The 14,971-nt window shown below is 44.8% G+C and overlaps 1 non-coding gene across 1 annotated transcript; it reads left to right on the forward strand.

The window, feature by feature from the left end:
- Window positions 1-10,037: 10,037 nt before the first annotated feature.
- Window positions 10,038-10,119, forward strand: trnas-gcu (transfer RNA serine (anticodon GCU)). Its single transcript has one exon. It is a non-coding gene; the product is annotated as a tRNA-Ser (tRNA).
- The last annotated feature ends 4,852 nt before the right edge of the window (window positions 10,120-14,971 follow it).

Here is a 14,971-nt window from a genome sequence, read left to right on the forward strand (position 1 = left end):
CCAGAATAGCCATTGTCCACTATCAGTGTTACTGTTATAAATAAAGTGTGGAACATTCATCGTGAATCTATAGAAACAGTCTGGTCCTGCACACTGCAGACACATCCACGTCATCACCAACCAGCTCTCCTATAATTGGTGCAGTTATTTGACTTTGCCCCATTCGCTCCATGGAATTACTTTTAAAAGATTTTAAATTACAAGCAGTTTTGTTAATGTTCAGCCTTTGAGAAGAAATCATTCCCTGGCCACAGTGGAGAGAGCATTAAATATAAAACTGTAGATTACCAGGTAACACAGTGAAAGCTGATCAGCTAATCTATAATTACTTACTTTTCTTACTTTTGCTCTTGCTATTCGGTTTTTCATCATTTTCAGTTCCTGACTCCGGATATTATTGTGATTAAATGTGAAAAGATGCACTGTGTCTCAGCCCCGGTATATTGACTCTTTCTCTGTACAGTGCTGTGTACACTCAGATACTGACACTGTCTCTCCCTCCCTCCATTTTCCAGCCCTGACGGTGCAGAAAGCGCTGCTCAAAGTTACACATTCTGACTGTCTGCAGTTGATTAGTGAGAGATTATTAACATATCCTTCTGCTGCGCTGCCTCGGTTAATAACAGCAGATAGAAGTCACATTTCAGGTACAGAAACAGACGCATCAATTATTCACTCTTTCCCAGAGTGAGTGAGGCCGGGACAAGCAGCAACATTCCATCCCCACACTCTGCAATTACCCAGCACCAGCGGAAAGCAGTGAATACAGATTCAATCAGTGGGTTAATGTCCATGACAGGGATGCAAGCTTCCACAGCCCAGGACAAACATCCCCATACACCGAGCAAAAGCTCAGGAAAACCCAGGGGAGTTAATATCCCAGTCACTGAGCATTCCAGTAACATTGAACATTTCCTGAACTGAGTGAACCTTTCAAAGTACAGAAGTGAGGACGAGGTCAAAAAGGTCTGAACAGTTGAGGTGACTGAGTGGTTTCAGCTTCTCTGTTCAGGTTGCAGCTTTCACTGGAGGCATGTGTTTAAATCCCACTTCTGACAAGTTGATTTTCAGTTACTTTGCAGAGCTTCCTTGAAGGTTTGAGGTAGAGTAAATACTGAGGAACTGTTTCTAACTGCTGAACGGTCAATAACCGAAGGTTACAGATTTAAGGTGACTCACAAAACCAGAAGGAACTTGAGGAAAAATTCCTTTCTGCAACGTGTGGTTAGAATTTTAGTTTTGTGGATAGATTGGAGAAGCTGGGGTTGTTCTCCTTGGAGAGGAGATTTGATAGAGGTGTTCACAATCATGAGGGGTCGTGACAGACCCGATAGAGAGAAACTGTTGGTAGAAGGATTGAGGTAAAAGCTGTGGCTCAGTCGGTCACACTCACCTCGAAATCACAAGCTTCTGGGTTCAGATTTCACAGCTGACACTCCAGTGCAGCACTGAGGGTGTTGAAGGTGCTGCCTTTCAGGTGTGATGTTAAACCAAGACCTGGTCTGCATGTTTGGGTGAATGTAAAATATCCAATGCTGCAATTTCAAACAAGTGAAGAGCAATTCTCCCTGGTGTTGTGATCAATATTTGCCCCTCAATCAGATCAGTTGGTCATTATCACATTGCTGTTTGTGAATATCAGCTGCTGCATTTCTGACATTACAACAGTGATTACACTTCAAATGTATTTCATTGTCCACAAAGAGCTTTGATATATCCAGTGGTCTTGAAAGGTGCTATAGAAATGCAAGTCTTTTTTTTCTTTATCACAACACATTGCTGTGTAAAAAATGGTTCTTCATGTCACCTCTGGTTCTTCTCCAATCACCTGATATCTGTGTCCTCTGCTTACTGACCGTTTTACAACAGGAAACAGTTTCTCCTGATTTAAGCTATTGAAAACGTCCATGATATTGAACAAATGTGTCAAATGTCTTCTGGATTTTCTCTGCTGCAAGGAGAACAACCCCAGCTTCTCCAATCTCTCCACATAACTGAAATCCCTCACCCTGCTACCATTGTGGTAAATCTCTTTTTTATTCTTTCATGGGATGTGGGCACTGCTGACACAATGTGATTCCTGTCAACGCAGCGGCCCGATGACATCATCGGACTGTGCCAAGCTGTGCATAGGCACAGCTACATCTTGCCAGGATTAAGTGGCACATGCGTAGGATGATGTCATTGCGCAGCGCCAACATCATCGCATATCTGCGCCTGGTCCATCTTCGCACATGTGCGCTAAAGAGTCATCGGGTATCCAGCCCCTCACTCAGCTGGAGGAAGCGGCTGAATAGGAGACTTTGAGGCTGGAGATCTCCCCCCTCGGCAACTCGCTCCAGGCCTCGACGCTTCCTCCCCTCAGCCACTCGCTCCACACCTCGATGCTCCCCTGGACAATTGTTCCCCACTCGCGTCATCCAGCTCTATGGCCGCTTGCTCTCTGCCCCCCAACCCCCGCTCCAGCCGCTAGCACTAGGCCGTGCCACTTCCCTCCTCCAGGCCACTGACTACTCACTCCTACGTCACAATTTGCAGCCCACCTTGCTTCTTCGGGCGGCACGTGGAGACTGGAGAAACGTGGGAGCAAGTAGCCGAGAGAAGGGAAGCAGCGCAGCCCAGAGCTAGAGGCTGGAGGGGAGGGGGGGTGGGGAGTGAGCGTACGACTGGAGAATGGGGTGACATGATCGGGAGACAATCGGCCAGGGAAGTAGGGGGGGGAGCAGCGAGGTCTGGAGCGAGCGACTGTGGAGGGTGGAAGCGGCCGGTGCAAAGCAGGGGGAGAAAGCGAGTTGTGCCACCTAGTGGTTGCGTTGTCAGCAAACGCAGCCTTTATTGTCCATCCTTAATTGCCCTTGAGAAGGTGGTGGTGAGCTGCCTTTTTGGAGCTGCTGCAGTCCATGTGTTGTACGTAGACCCACAGTGCTGTTAGGAAGGGAGTTCCAAGATTTTGATCCAGTGACAGTGAAGGAATGATGATATAGTTCCCAGTCAGGACAGTGTGTAACTTGGAGGGGAGCTTGCAGATGGTGGTGTTCCCATTCATCCAATGTCCTTCTAGGCGGCCGAGATTGGGTGTTTGGAAGGTGCTGTCGAAGGAGGCTTGGTGAGTTGCTGCAGTGCATCTTGTAGATAGTACACACTGCTGCCACTGTTCACTGGTGGTGCAGGAAATGAATATTTAAAGTAGTGGATGGAGTGCTGATCAAGTGATATGCTTTGTCCTGGATGGTGTTGAGTTTCTTTGGTGTTGTTGGAGCTCCACTCATCCAGGCAAGTGGGGAGTATTACATCACACTCCTGACTAGTGCCTTGCAGATGGTGGACAGGAGGTGAGTTACTTGCAGCAGAATTCCCAGCCTCTGACCTGCTCTTGTAGCTACGGTATTTTTATGACTGATCCAATTCAGTTTCTGCTCATTGGTAACCCCCCGGATGTTGATTGTGAAGGATTCAGCAATGGTAATGTCATTGACTGTCAAGGGGAGATGGTTAGATTCACTCTTGTTGGAAATGGTCATTGCCTGGCATTTTTGTGGCGTGCACGTTACTTGCCACTTATCAGTCCAAGCCCAATCTTGCCCAGGTCTCTCTACATGTGGACACGGACTGCTTCAGTATCTGAGGAGTTACTAATGCAACTGAACATTTTGCAATCATCAGTGAACATTTCCACTTCTGACCTTATGATGGAAGGAAGTTTATTGATGAAGCAACTGAAGACGGTTGGGGCCTAGGACACTACCCTGAGGAACTCCTGAGCGATGTCTGGTACAGAGATGATTGGCCACCAACAACCAGCACCATATTCCTTTGCGCAAGGTATGACTCCAACCAGTGGAGATTTTTCTCCTTGATTGCCATTGACTTCAATTTTGCAAGGGCTCCTTGATGCCCTTGGCAAGAGCAGTCACTGTCACCTCACCTCACCTCCTGAATTCAGCTCTTCTGTCCATATTTGGGCCAAGGCCATAATGAGGTCAGGAACTAAGTGGCCCTGGCGGAACCCAAAATGAGCATTGGTGAGTAGGTTATTGCTGTGTAAGTGCTGCTTGATAGCACTGTCAGCGACACCTTCCATCACTTTACTGATGATCAAGAGGAGGCTGATCGGGCAGGAATTGACCGGGTTGGATTTGTCCTGCCTTTTGTATACAGAACGTACCTGGGCAATTTTCCACATTGCTGGGTAGATGCCAGTGTTGTAGCTTGGCGGGTGGTGTGGCTAGTTCTGGAGCACAAGTCTTCAGCACTGCAGCCAGGATGTTGTCAGTATCCAGAGCCTTCAGCCATTTCTTGATATCATGTGGAGTGAAGTGGATTTAGCTGAAGATTGGCACCTGTGATGCTGGGGACCTCAGGAGGAGGCCGAGATGGATCATCTACTTGGCACTTCTGGCTGAAGATGGTTGCAAATGATTCAACCTTGTATTTTGCACTGATATACTGGTCTCCCCTATCATTAAGGATGGGGATATTTGTGGAGCCTCGTCCTCCTGTTAATTGTTTAATTATCCACCACCATTCAGGACTGGATGTGGCAGGACTGCAGAGCTTTGATCTGATCTGTTGGTTGTGAGATCACTCAGCTTTATCTATTGCAAGCTGCTTCCGCTATATGACATGCAAGTAATCCTGTGTTGTAGCTTCACTCATTTTTAGGTCTGCTTGGTGCTGTTCCTGACATGCCCTCCTGCACACTTCATTGAAGCACTATTGCTCCCTTGGCTTGATGGTAATGGTAGAGTGAGGGATATGCCGGGCCATGAGGTAACATATTGTGTTTAAATACAATTCTGCTGCTGCTGATGGCCCACAGTGCCTCATGGATGCCCAGTTTTGAGCTGCCAGATCTGTTCATTTCTTCCCTCAGATATAATTGAAAAAAAAATTCTGAAGAAATGCATGAACTAAATAAAAAGGAGAGAGAAATAAATACTGACAAAATGGATGGCAGCATTTGGAAGGTAAAAAGATTTCAGTTTTATTATCGATTAGTGAGAGGAATATATCACACTTTGGGGCTTCTGGAAGTGGATTTACTGATAATCTGGGGAATTGATAGGAAGCTGCTTCATAGTTGGTGGAACAAATTCCCGCCTTTGGGGTGGAGCCAACAGCTGCATCCGTCCAATAACAGACAGAGTAGAAGTACTGTATCAGGCCTTGTTAACTCAGTTGGTACAGCATGAGACTTTTAATCTCAGGGTCTTGGATTTGAGAGCCTTGTTGTGTGGTTGTTCTTCCCTTTTTCAGTCTTCATCAGCAGAGAGTTCAAGGATTGTTTGAAATTAAATTCAACAACATCACCAGATTTCAACTACTGCCACCCCGCCCCCTCCCAGTGTAATTGACAGAACTCTCAACCTCTGCCTTCCCCCTTCCCCTCCCTCCCAGAACTGCGACACGGTTCCCCTTGTCCTCATTTTCCACCCCACCTGCCTCCACATCCAAAGGATCATCCTCCACCATTTCTGCCACCACCAGCGTGATGCCACCACTAAACGCATCCTCCACTCCCCTGTCAGCATTCCGAAGGGATTGTTCCCTCCGCGACACCCTGGTTCACTCCTCCATTACCCCCAATACCTCGTCCCCTTCCCATGGCACATTCCCATGCAATCGCAGGAGATATAATACCTGCCCTTTTCCCTCCTCTCTGCTCATTATCTAAAGCCCCAAACACTCCTTTTAGGTGAAGCAGCGATTTACTTGTACTTCTTTCAATTATGTGTACTGTATTCACTGCTCACAATGCGGTCTCCTCTAAACTGGGGAGACCAAACGAAGATTAGATGGAACACCTCTGCTCAGGCCGAAAGCATGATCCTGAGCTTCTGGTTGCTTGCCATTTCAACACTCCCCACTGCTCTCATGTCAACATTTCTGTCTTTGGCCTGTTCCAGTGTTCCAGTGAAAATCAACCCAAGCTCGAGGAGCAGCACCTGACCTTTTGATTCGGCACTCTGCAGCCTTGTGGATTGAACATTGTGTTCAATAACATCAGAGCATGACTGGTGTCAGGCAACCACAAGCATTAACACACTCTTTGCATTTGTCCCAGGACAGCTTTGTTATTTAATCTCTCCTGCCCTCTGCCCTATCAAACACCTTCCCCTTTGTTCTCTCCCACATGCCCCTCCCCTTCACTTGTTTAAAACCGAATTATTTTCTAACCTGTGTCAGTTCTGATGAAAGGTCACAGACCAGAAATATTAACTCTGTTTCTCTCACCACAGATGCTGCCAGAGCTATTGAGTATTTCCAGCACTTTTTGCTTTTATTTCAGATTTCCAGCATCTGCAGTATTTTGCTTTTATTGTGTCAGAAAGTCTTTCCTTGATTCAGGACTCTGACCTCTCTCCAGAATCTCTCTGCTAAAGATTGAACTTTATCTCATTTCACTCACAGCTCAGGGTCAGTGTGGCACAGTGGGACTTCTGGTTGTCTCCCACTTCACAGTCCATCAGTACTGAGAAAACAATGGGGTAGATTACTCACATGTTGTGTTCTGTAACTTTTTACAAACACTTTAATGTATATATTGTCTTCCAAAGCAGTGACAGAATGGTGGCTTTAGTGTGTTGTTGAAATAGCTTTGTTGAGTTCGTGTTGTACTAACAGTTAAACAGTTCTTGGTTCAATCCCAGGTTTTGGCACTTTCAACCTCTCCTGTGTCTTTTTCTTTGGCTCCAATTGTCAAGCTGCATGATTTACTCTGAAATTAGCACCAGAGAACCAAGGAACCAGCGAGCATGAGGAGCTGAAATTAGCACAGATCAAATCCACTTAATATTTCGGACTGAAGATGGTTGCAAATGCTTCAGCTTCATCTTTTGCACTGACGTGCTCAGCACCACCATCATTGAGGATGTGAATGTTTTTGGAGCCTCCTCATCTTGTTAGTTATTTAATTATCCACCACCATTCACGACTGGATGTGGCAGGACTGTGGAGCTGTGATCTGATCCTGAGGGAGATATCCGTGCGTGGAGTGGCGGGATGTATGGAGAGTGATCCTGAAGAGGGTGTCTGAGCCTGGAGTGGAAGCTTTCTGTGGAGGTACAGGAGTAGGCCATTCAGCCCCACTGTTTTATAAAGGTTTAGCATAACTTATTTGCTTTTACTCAATGCCTCTATTAATAAAGCCAAGTGTCCTGTTTGCTCTTAGCAACCTTTTCAAACCTTGATCAAAAAAGATTGGTGTACATTGTCTCATTCTTCCTCCCAAACTGTATCACTTCACAATTTTCTGTGTAAAATGTTATCTGTTGTGTGAAAGCCCATTTTACCAGTGTGTTTAAGTTCCTCTGAAGTGTGTTACTGTCACTGGCATAGGACGAAATTCACGAGCATTCTTTGATGCTATCTCCGTGGAAAGAGCAATCTTACACACTAGCTCAAATTGGGATTTTGTGTGTTTGGTATCTTTCCTCATCCACCAATATAAGCACAAATCTGTCTCATAATGTACGGTCTAAGAATGTGCCAATGTTGCAATGTGGTGATAAATTCTTCAGTGTCACAATGTACTCACCAACTGTTTCACTACTTTTCTGATTTCTGGATCCAAGTTTGTAGCTTTCCGCGATCTCTAGTGGCTTAGGGTTGAGCCTCACTTCAACGAAGAAACGGAAAATTATGATTTAAAGATTACACTGTCGATCATTCACATCTCTGTCTTCTCCTGAACTTCGAGTTCAAATTTGTTTGTGACGTTGAGTCACACGTTAAGACAGCACAGTCTTTGTCTTTGTGAAGGAATTGATTTGGGAATGGCTGTTTGAAACTGTCCCTTCTTGCACAGAAATTCAGTGCAAATACTTGATCACTCACAATTTCCTTGAGAGAAATTTGTTCACAATCGCATTCGACACGGAAACTGCCTCAGCATTAATCTCACTGAAGCAGAATGTGACCGTGTTGTATGTTTCAGAATGTTGGTGCCGTTATTTGTCGTTTTTAACCGAGACCGGGACACAGGGAAAGGTTCATCCGAGTTTGGAATATATTATCATTCAGGAGGAAGAAAAATCAACAGGAACCAAATAAGAAAACCCAGTCTCCAGATTTGAGAATCTGGAGATCCGCTTTGGGAAAGTGAATCAGAGCAGAATGAAGGGTGAACAGTCCAACTGCCCAGAAGAGATGAAAACACGTCTCAGTCAACACGTTCCCCTGGTTTATGATGCTGGAACATTCCTCACACAGAAATGATTCAACCCAATGACAAACATTCTTACAGCTGATAATTTATGCTACTGATTTGAGGACTGTCTCATGTGGTTACCGAGTGACGACGAGAAGATATTAAACTTTGTTCTATTCAATCTAGCTGTGATGAAGTTTGAATTTTTCTACCTTTTATAAACAGTATTTGAAGGGTCTCGGTAACAATGTTCAGTGTTGATGAGAGTGGGGTCTGGGTGAGAAGCTGCTGAGTGTGACAGGGTCAGGACTGGATGCAGGAAGTTCTCTGACAGTCTCCCTCTATCTCTCTAATGGGTTTGAGTTGATTTGCGACTGGTAGCTTTTATTTTACTTTTCTTATTTAGAGACACAGCACTGAAACAGGCCCTTCGGCCCACCGAGTCTGTGCCAACCAGCAACCACCCATTTATACTAATCTTACATTAATCCCATATTCTCTACCACATCCCCACCATTCTCCTACCACGTACCTACACAAGGGACAATTTCCAATGGCCAATTTATCTATCAACCTGCAAGTCTTTTGGAGGTGGAAAGAAACCAGAGCACCCGGCGGAAACCCACACAGACACAGGGAGAACTTGCAAACTCCACACAGGCAGTACCCAGAACTGAATCTTGGTCGCTGGAGCTGTGAGGCTGCGGTGCTAACCATTGCGCCACTGTGCTGCTGTTGGTGTTTTGATAAATGAAGGAAGTTCCCTCCACCCATTATTTTTGGACAGACAGTGTGGTATAAGGATGTAAAGGGTTAATGCTGAAGATAGTGGGATCAACCCCTCCCACTGTCAGAGTGATGATGGAACAGTCACATAAGATGAAGTTTGGGAGAAGAGAGAGCAGCACCAAGGATATTCTGTAAATTAGAAAAGAGTTCTTAGTTCTTTCAGCAGGAACTGTGTCCAGAAAATATCGAGAAACTCACAATTGTATTATTCAGGAGCAGGAACACAGATATTAATTCCAAGTGACAGTTCTGGGACCAATTAACAAAAAAAGTAGAGAACAATATTGCTCACTGATTGAAATCCCCCAGTGAGGAGACAGTTAAACAGGTGATCCGTTGGGGCATCCTTCGATCCAAGGTGTCAGCAACATTTAATCTCCATTTTTGGTGAAATTCTCTGTTATTTGCAATTTTTTTTATCAGCTTTGATGGGCGAGTGAAAAAACTGAAAAAATTGAACAGTTCCATCCTTTCTTTTCTTCCTTCTTATCTTCTTTCCATCAGTTTCTCTTTTCTGTCCCAGATCAATATAATGATGAGAATCCCAATTTAATCTGCTGTTTCTGGTGTTTTATCCATTCCAATCAAAATTTCAACATTCCAATCAAATCTATTTGTTATTCCACAGTGTCTCTCCATGTGTTTTATTCTGTTGTATTCTCTCACAGTCTGTTTGATGATCAATGTAACATCTCACTCTCTGTTCTGGTGAAGATCAGAAGCAGTGATATCTGTTTACACCACCCGACAAGTCGGCCTGAGGCTGTGCCTCGCTGATCATGTGGAGTTAAAGCAATTCTTCCAGTCAGTTCGTTCAGTTGTCATTTCATGAGAAATTCGGTCATCATGACTTCGTCAGTGACCTAATGGTTCAGGTGTCTGAGTGATGTTAATCATGATGTGATGAAATGATTGTATGTTCCAGTCTTTCCGTGGTGGGTTTTCACACTGAGTAGAAACGTGTTGGACATGGTCTGGAAATGTTTCACACCGCTCCATTCCCAACTTCATTTACTGACAGAAGATATATTTCCATCATTGCACAGCTGGCTGCATCGCCAGAAACTGTGCTGAAGGTGACAGCTATGCCTCTACAGCTGACAAGGTGGCCGAGAGGTTAAGGTGATGGACTGCTAATCTATTGTGCTCTGCACACGTGGGATCGAATCCCATCCTTGTCGCTTGTTTATGAACTGTTTAGTGTATTGTTTGTGTGTGAAGTCAGCCTCGAAACCTGTTCTTGTCAATGTCCAGACAGTGATTCCAGAATGAGTTATACTTCTTTAAAATTGAGACAGCCAATTGGAATTCTTCACTCAAACTGCACTGGAATGAAGATCAAATAGGGATCACGAAACGGAGCAGTATTTTTCCTCCCCTCCTTCCTTCCATCTTTACTTTCTCTGGATTTGCGCCAAGTGAAAGACAAATGGGAAAAGCAAATGGCGAGGGAGCAGATGCCGAAAATTTTCCTTTGGCAAGAAATTTATTTTCAAATCTTCTTGATAGATTAAGTGAGTGAGCAATGCTTTGGCAGATGGAGTTTAAAATGAGGGGTCATCTACTACCTACGATAGATCAGAGTGTTTTTTTGTAAGAGGTGAGATGTTAGAAACGGCGGAGGAGCAGAGACCCGAATACTGAATTAATAAAAGCGAGTGGACTGGTAGAAAATAATGTGAAAAGTGAACAGAATCTGAAGAATGGAACTCATGTTGCAGTGATATAAAGCTCTGTGCTCCTGAAGTAAATGTCCAAGCCCAGATTGTGGGGAATCTGTGGAGAGTGATTTTGTTTTTATTCATTCTTGGGTGTGAGTATCGCTGACAAGGCTAGCATTTATTACCCATTTATATTGCCGTTGAGAAGGTGGTGGAGAGCTGCCTTCTTGAACTGATGCAGTCTTTATGGTGCAGGAACACCCACAGTGCTGTTGGGGAGGGAGTTCCAGGATTGTGACCCAACAACAGTGAAGAAATGGCGATATCGTTCCAAGTCAGGATGGTGAGTGACTTGGAGGGGAACCTGCAGGTAGTGAGTTCCCATGCATCTGCTGCCCTTGTCCTTCGAGGTGGTAGTGGTCACGAGTTTGGAAGGTGCTGTTGAAGGATACTTGGCGAGTTGCTGCAGTGCATGTGGAGATGGTACACACTGCAGCCACTGTTTACTGGTTGTGGAGGGATTGAATGTTTAAGGTGGCGGGTGAGGTGCCGATCAAGTGCGCTGCTTAGTCCTGGATGGTGTTGAGCTTCTTGAGTGTTGTTGAGTGGGATGTATTCCATCACACTCCTGACTTGTGCCTTGTAGATGGTGGACAGGATTTGGGGTGTCAGGAGGTGAGATACTTGCTGCAGAATTCGTAATCTCTGACCTGCGCTTATAGCCACAGCATAGATGTGACTGGTCCAGTTACATTTCTGGTCAAGATGTTGATGGTGGGGGATTTAACGATGATAATGCTTCTGAATATCAAAAGGTAGATTTTTTTTCTCTCTCATTGGAGATGTTCACTGCTTGACACTTGTGTGGCCAGAAGGTTGCTTGTCACTTATCAGCTCAAGCCTGAATGTTGCTCAGGTCTTGCTGCTTGCAGGCACAGACTGCTTCAGTATCTGAAAAGTTGTGAATCATCATCTAACATTCCCACTTCTGACTTATGTTGAAGAGAAAGTCGTCAATGAAACAGCTGGGAAGTTTGGGTCTACGACACTACCCTGAGAAACTCCTGAGGCAATGTCCTGGGCTGAGATGATTGGCCTCCACTAACCACAACATCTTGTTTTGTGCTAGGTATGACTTCAACATGTGGAGGGTTTTCCCCCTGATTCCCATTGACTTCAATTTTGCGAGGCATCCTTGATGCCACACGCACTCAAGGGCAATCACTCTCACCTCTCCTCTGGAATTCCAGTCTTTCGTCTCTGTTTGGACCAAGCTGCAATGAGATCATAAGAACAGAAGATCGGAAGAACTCTTCGCAGGAGTAGGCCATTAGGCCCCTCGAGCTTGCTCCGCCATTCAATAGGATCATGGCTGACCTGATCATGACCTCAACCCCACTTTCTTGCCTGCCCACATAACCCTTGGCTCTCTTGTAGATAAAAATCTTGAAGACATTCAATGACCCAGCCTCCACTGCTCTCTGCGGTAAAGAATTCCAAAGATTAATGACCCTCTGAGAGAAGCAATACCTTCCTAAATGTAAAAGCCCTAAATCTGAAACTGTGTCTCCTAGTTCTAGATTCCACCACGAGAGGAAACATCCTCTCAGCATCTACCCTGTCAAGCCCCCTCAGAATTTTATATGTCTCAATGCGTTCTCCTTTCATTTTTCTCAACTCCAATGAGTATCGGTCCAACCTGCTCAACTTTCCTCATGAGACAATACCTTCATCACAGGAATTAATCCAATGAACCTTCTCTGAACTGCCTCCAATGCAAGTATATCCCTCCTTAAATAAGGAGACCAAAACTGTACACAGTACTCTAGGTGTGGTTTCACCAGCACCATGTACATTTGTAGCAAGACTTCTCTACTTTTATACTCCATCCCCCTTGCAATAAAGGGTAACATTCCATTTGCCTTCCTAATTATTTGCTGTGCCTGCATGGTAACTTTTTGTGATTCATGTACGAGGACACCCAGATCCTTCTACACCGCAGCATTCTGTAATCTCTCACAATTTAAATAATATTTTCCTTTTCTATTCTTCCTACCAAAGTGGATAACCTCACATTTTCCCACATTATACTCTATCTGCCAAATTATTTCCTGGAGTTGAGAGACCCTGGCAGAACCTAAATTGAGCATTGATGATCAGATTATTGCGAAGTGTGTGGTGCTTGATAGCACTGTTGGTGACATCTTCCATCACTTTGCTGATGATTGATAGTAGACTGATGGGGCGGCAATTGGTCAGATTGGATTTGTCATGCATTTTTTTTGTGGAGAGGGCACACTTGGGCAACTTTCCACATTGTCAAGTAGATGCCCGTGTTGTAGCTCTACTGGAACAGCTTGGCTGAGGGCGCAGCTAGTTCTGGAGCACAAGTCTTCAGTACTAGTGTGGAAGTGAGCAGAAAGGCATGGCACTATGCTTAATGGGAAATATAGCCAAGTTAGGAATAGTAGCTTTGCTGAGCTTTGATTTTAAGTGGCAGAAACCACAATGAAATAGTTAAAAGTAAAGGCAGAGCGTGTGAGACTGTAAAGACTAGCCGACACTGGTAATTGCAAAGACATCTGTTCTTTATGGCCTGATTGTGTGACTCCCTGTGGTTTGGAACAAATGGACTCCTGTGAATCAAATGATCTCCATCCCTGTGTGAGTGATAAGGAGTGCTCGGCCCCTCTTATCTTCGTGACGTGCCACTACTTGATGCAGCTGCAGACTGCATGAAACACTCAGGAATGTACACCTAACAGAGATAGCAGGATGCGCCGCAATTACTTGTCACAAGGTAGAGACAGACTCATGATCCATGTAGGGAGTGAGACTAGAATGATTATTGATGATTCCTATGCTCTTGCTAATTAGCTTGCTTGTCCGCTTTGTTTTATCTTGCTGGTACAAAACAATATTTTATTAGGAACAAGTATGTATTGAAAATGGAGTGTATTGTAACCTCAGTAACAGCTGTACTGCATGTCACCACGTGGGTGAAGTCGAATTGGATCGCACTGATTGGTTAAACAAGGGGGTGTAGCATGAATCTTAATGTATAAACAGTAGTACCTGTATCAAAAAACTTCACTTACTCTAGTGGACCAGACAGACTCTGGGTGGAGTCAGTGTTGTTGCATTAGAGTAAGTCAGCCGGCTAAATGGGCAAATAAAGTAATTGATTTTACCTACACATCCGACTCAGTATATTTACTGAACCAGACTGAAGCCAAAAAGAACTCAGATTTACACTAGAGCCGGAATGTTGTTAGGGCCCATAGTCTTTGCTGTATCGAGTGCCTTCAGCTATGTCTTGCCATTATGTGGAGTGAAGCAAATTGGCTGAAAACTGGAAGCTGTGATGCTGGGGACCTCAAGAGGCCGAGATGAATCATCCACTGAGCAATTTCTGACTGAAGATGGTTTCAAATGCTTCAGCTTCATCTTTTGCACTGACGTGCTCGGCTCCACCAACATTGAGGATAGGGATGTTTTTGGAGCCTCCTCATCTGGTTCGTTATTTAATTGTCCTCCACCTTTCATGACTGGATACCTAGTTTCTCAGGGCAGTGTCCAAGGCCCAACCATCCTCAGCTGTTTCATTGATGGCTTTCTCTTCAACATAAGTGAGAAGTGGGAATGTTCGCTGATGATTCACAACTCCTCAGATACTGAAGCAGTCTGTGCCTGCAAGCAGCAAGACCTGAACAACATTCAGGCTTGAGCTGATAAGTGACAAGCAACATTCTTTGATCGGATCCTGATTGAGATATCCGTGCGTGGAGCGGTGGGATGTATGGAGAGTGATTCTGAAGAGGATGTCTGAGCCTGGAGGGCAGAATCTGTGGAGAGTGGTCCTCAAAGGATGTCCGTGTCTGGAGATTTAGGATCTCTGAAGAGGGTCTCCGAGCCCATAGTGCTGGGATCAATGGAGAGTGATCCTGAAGTGGGTGTCCGAACCTGGAATGGCGGGATCTGTGGAGAGTGATCCTGAAGTGGGTGTCTGAGCCTGGAGGGCAGAATCTGTGGAGCGTGATCCTGACGAGTGTGTGTAAACCTGGAATGGAAGCTTTCTGTAGAGGTACAGGTGGAGGCCCTTCATTCCCAGTATTTTATAAAGGTTTAGCATAACTTATATGCTTTTACTCTATGCCTCTATTAATAAAGCCAAGTGTCCTGTTTGCTCTTAGCTACCTTTTCAATCCTTCTAACATTGGTGTACATTGTCTCTCTGCTCCTGCACCCAGTTTAGAATTGTAACGTTTCATTTATCTGGCATTCTTCCTTCCAAATTGTATCACTTCACACTTCTCTGTGTAAAATTTCATCTGTTATGTGAAAGCCCATTTTACCATTTTGTTTTAAGTTC

The sequence above is a fragment of the Heterodontus francisci genome, unplaced genomic scaffold (assembly GCF_036365525.1).
Source record: "Heterodontus francisci isolate sHetFra1 unplaced genomic scaffold, sHetFra1.hap1 HAP1_SCAFFOLD_61, whole genome shotgun sequence".
Classification (NCBI taxonomy): Eukaryota; Metazoa; Chordata; class Chondrichthyes; order Heterodontiformes; family Heterodontidae; genus Heterodontus; species Heterodontus francisci.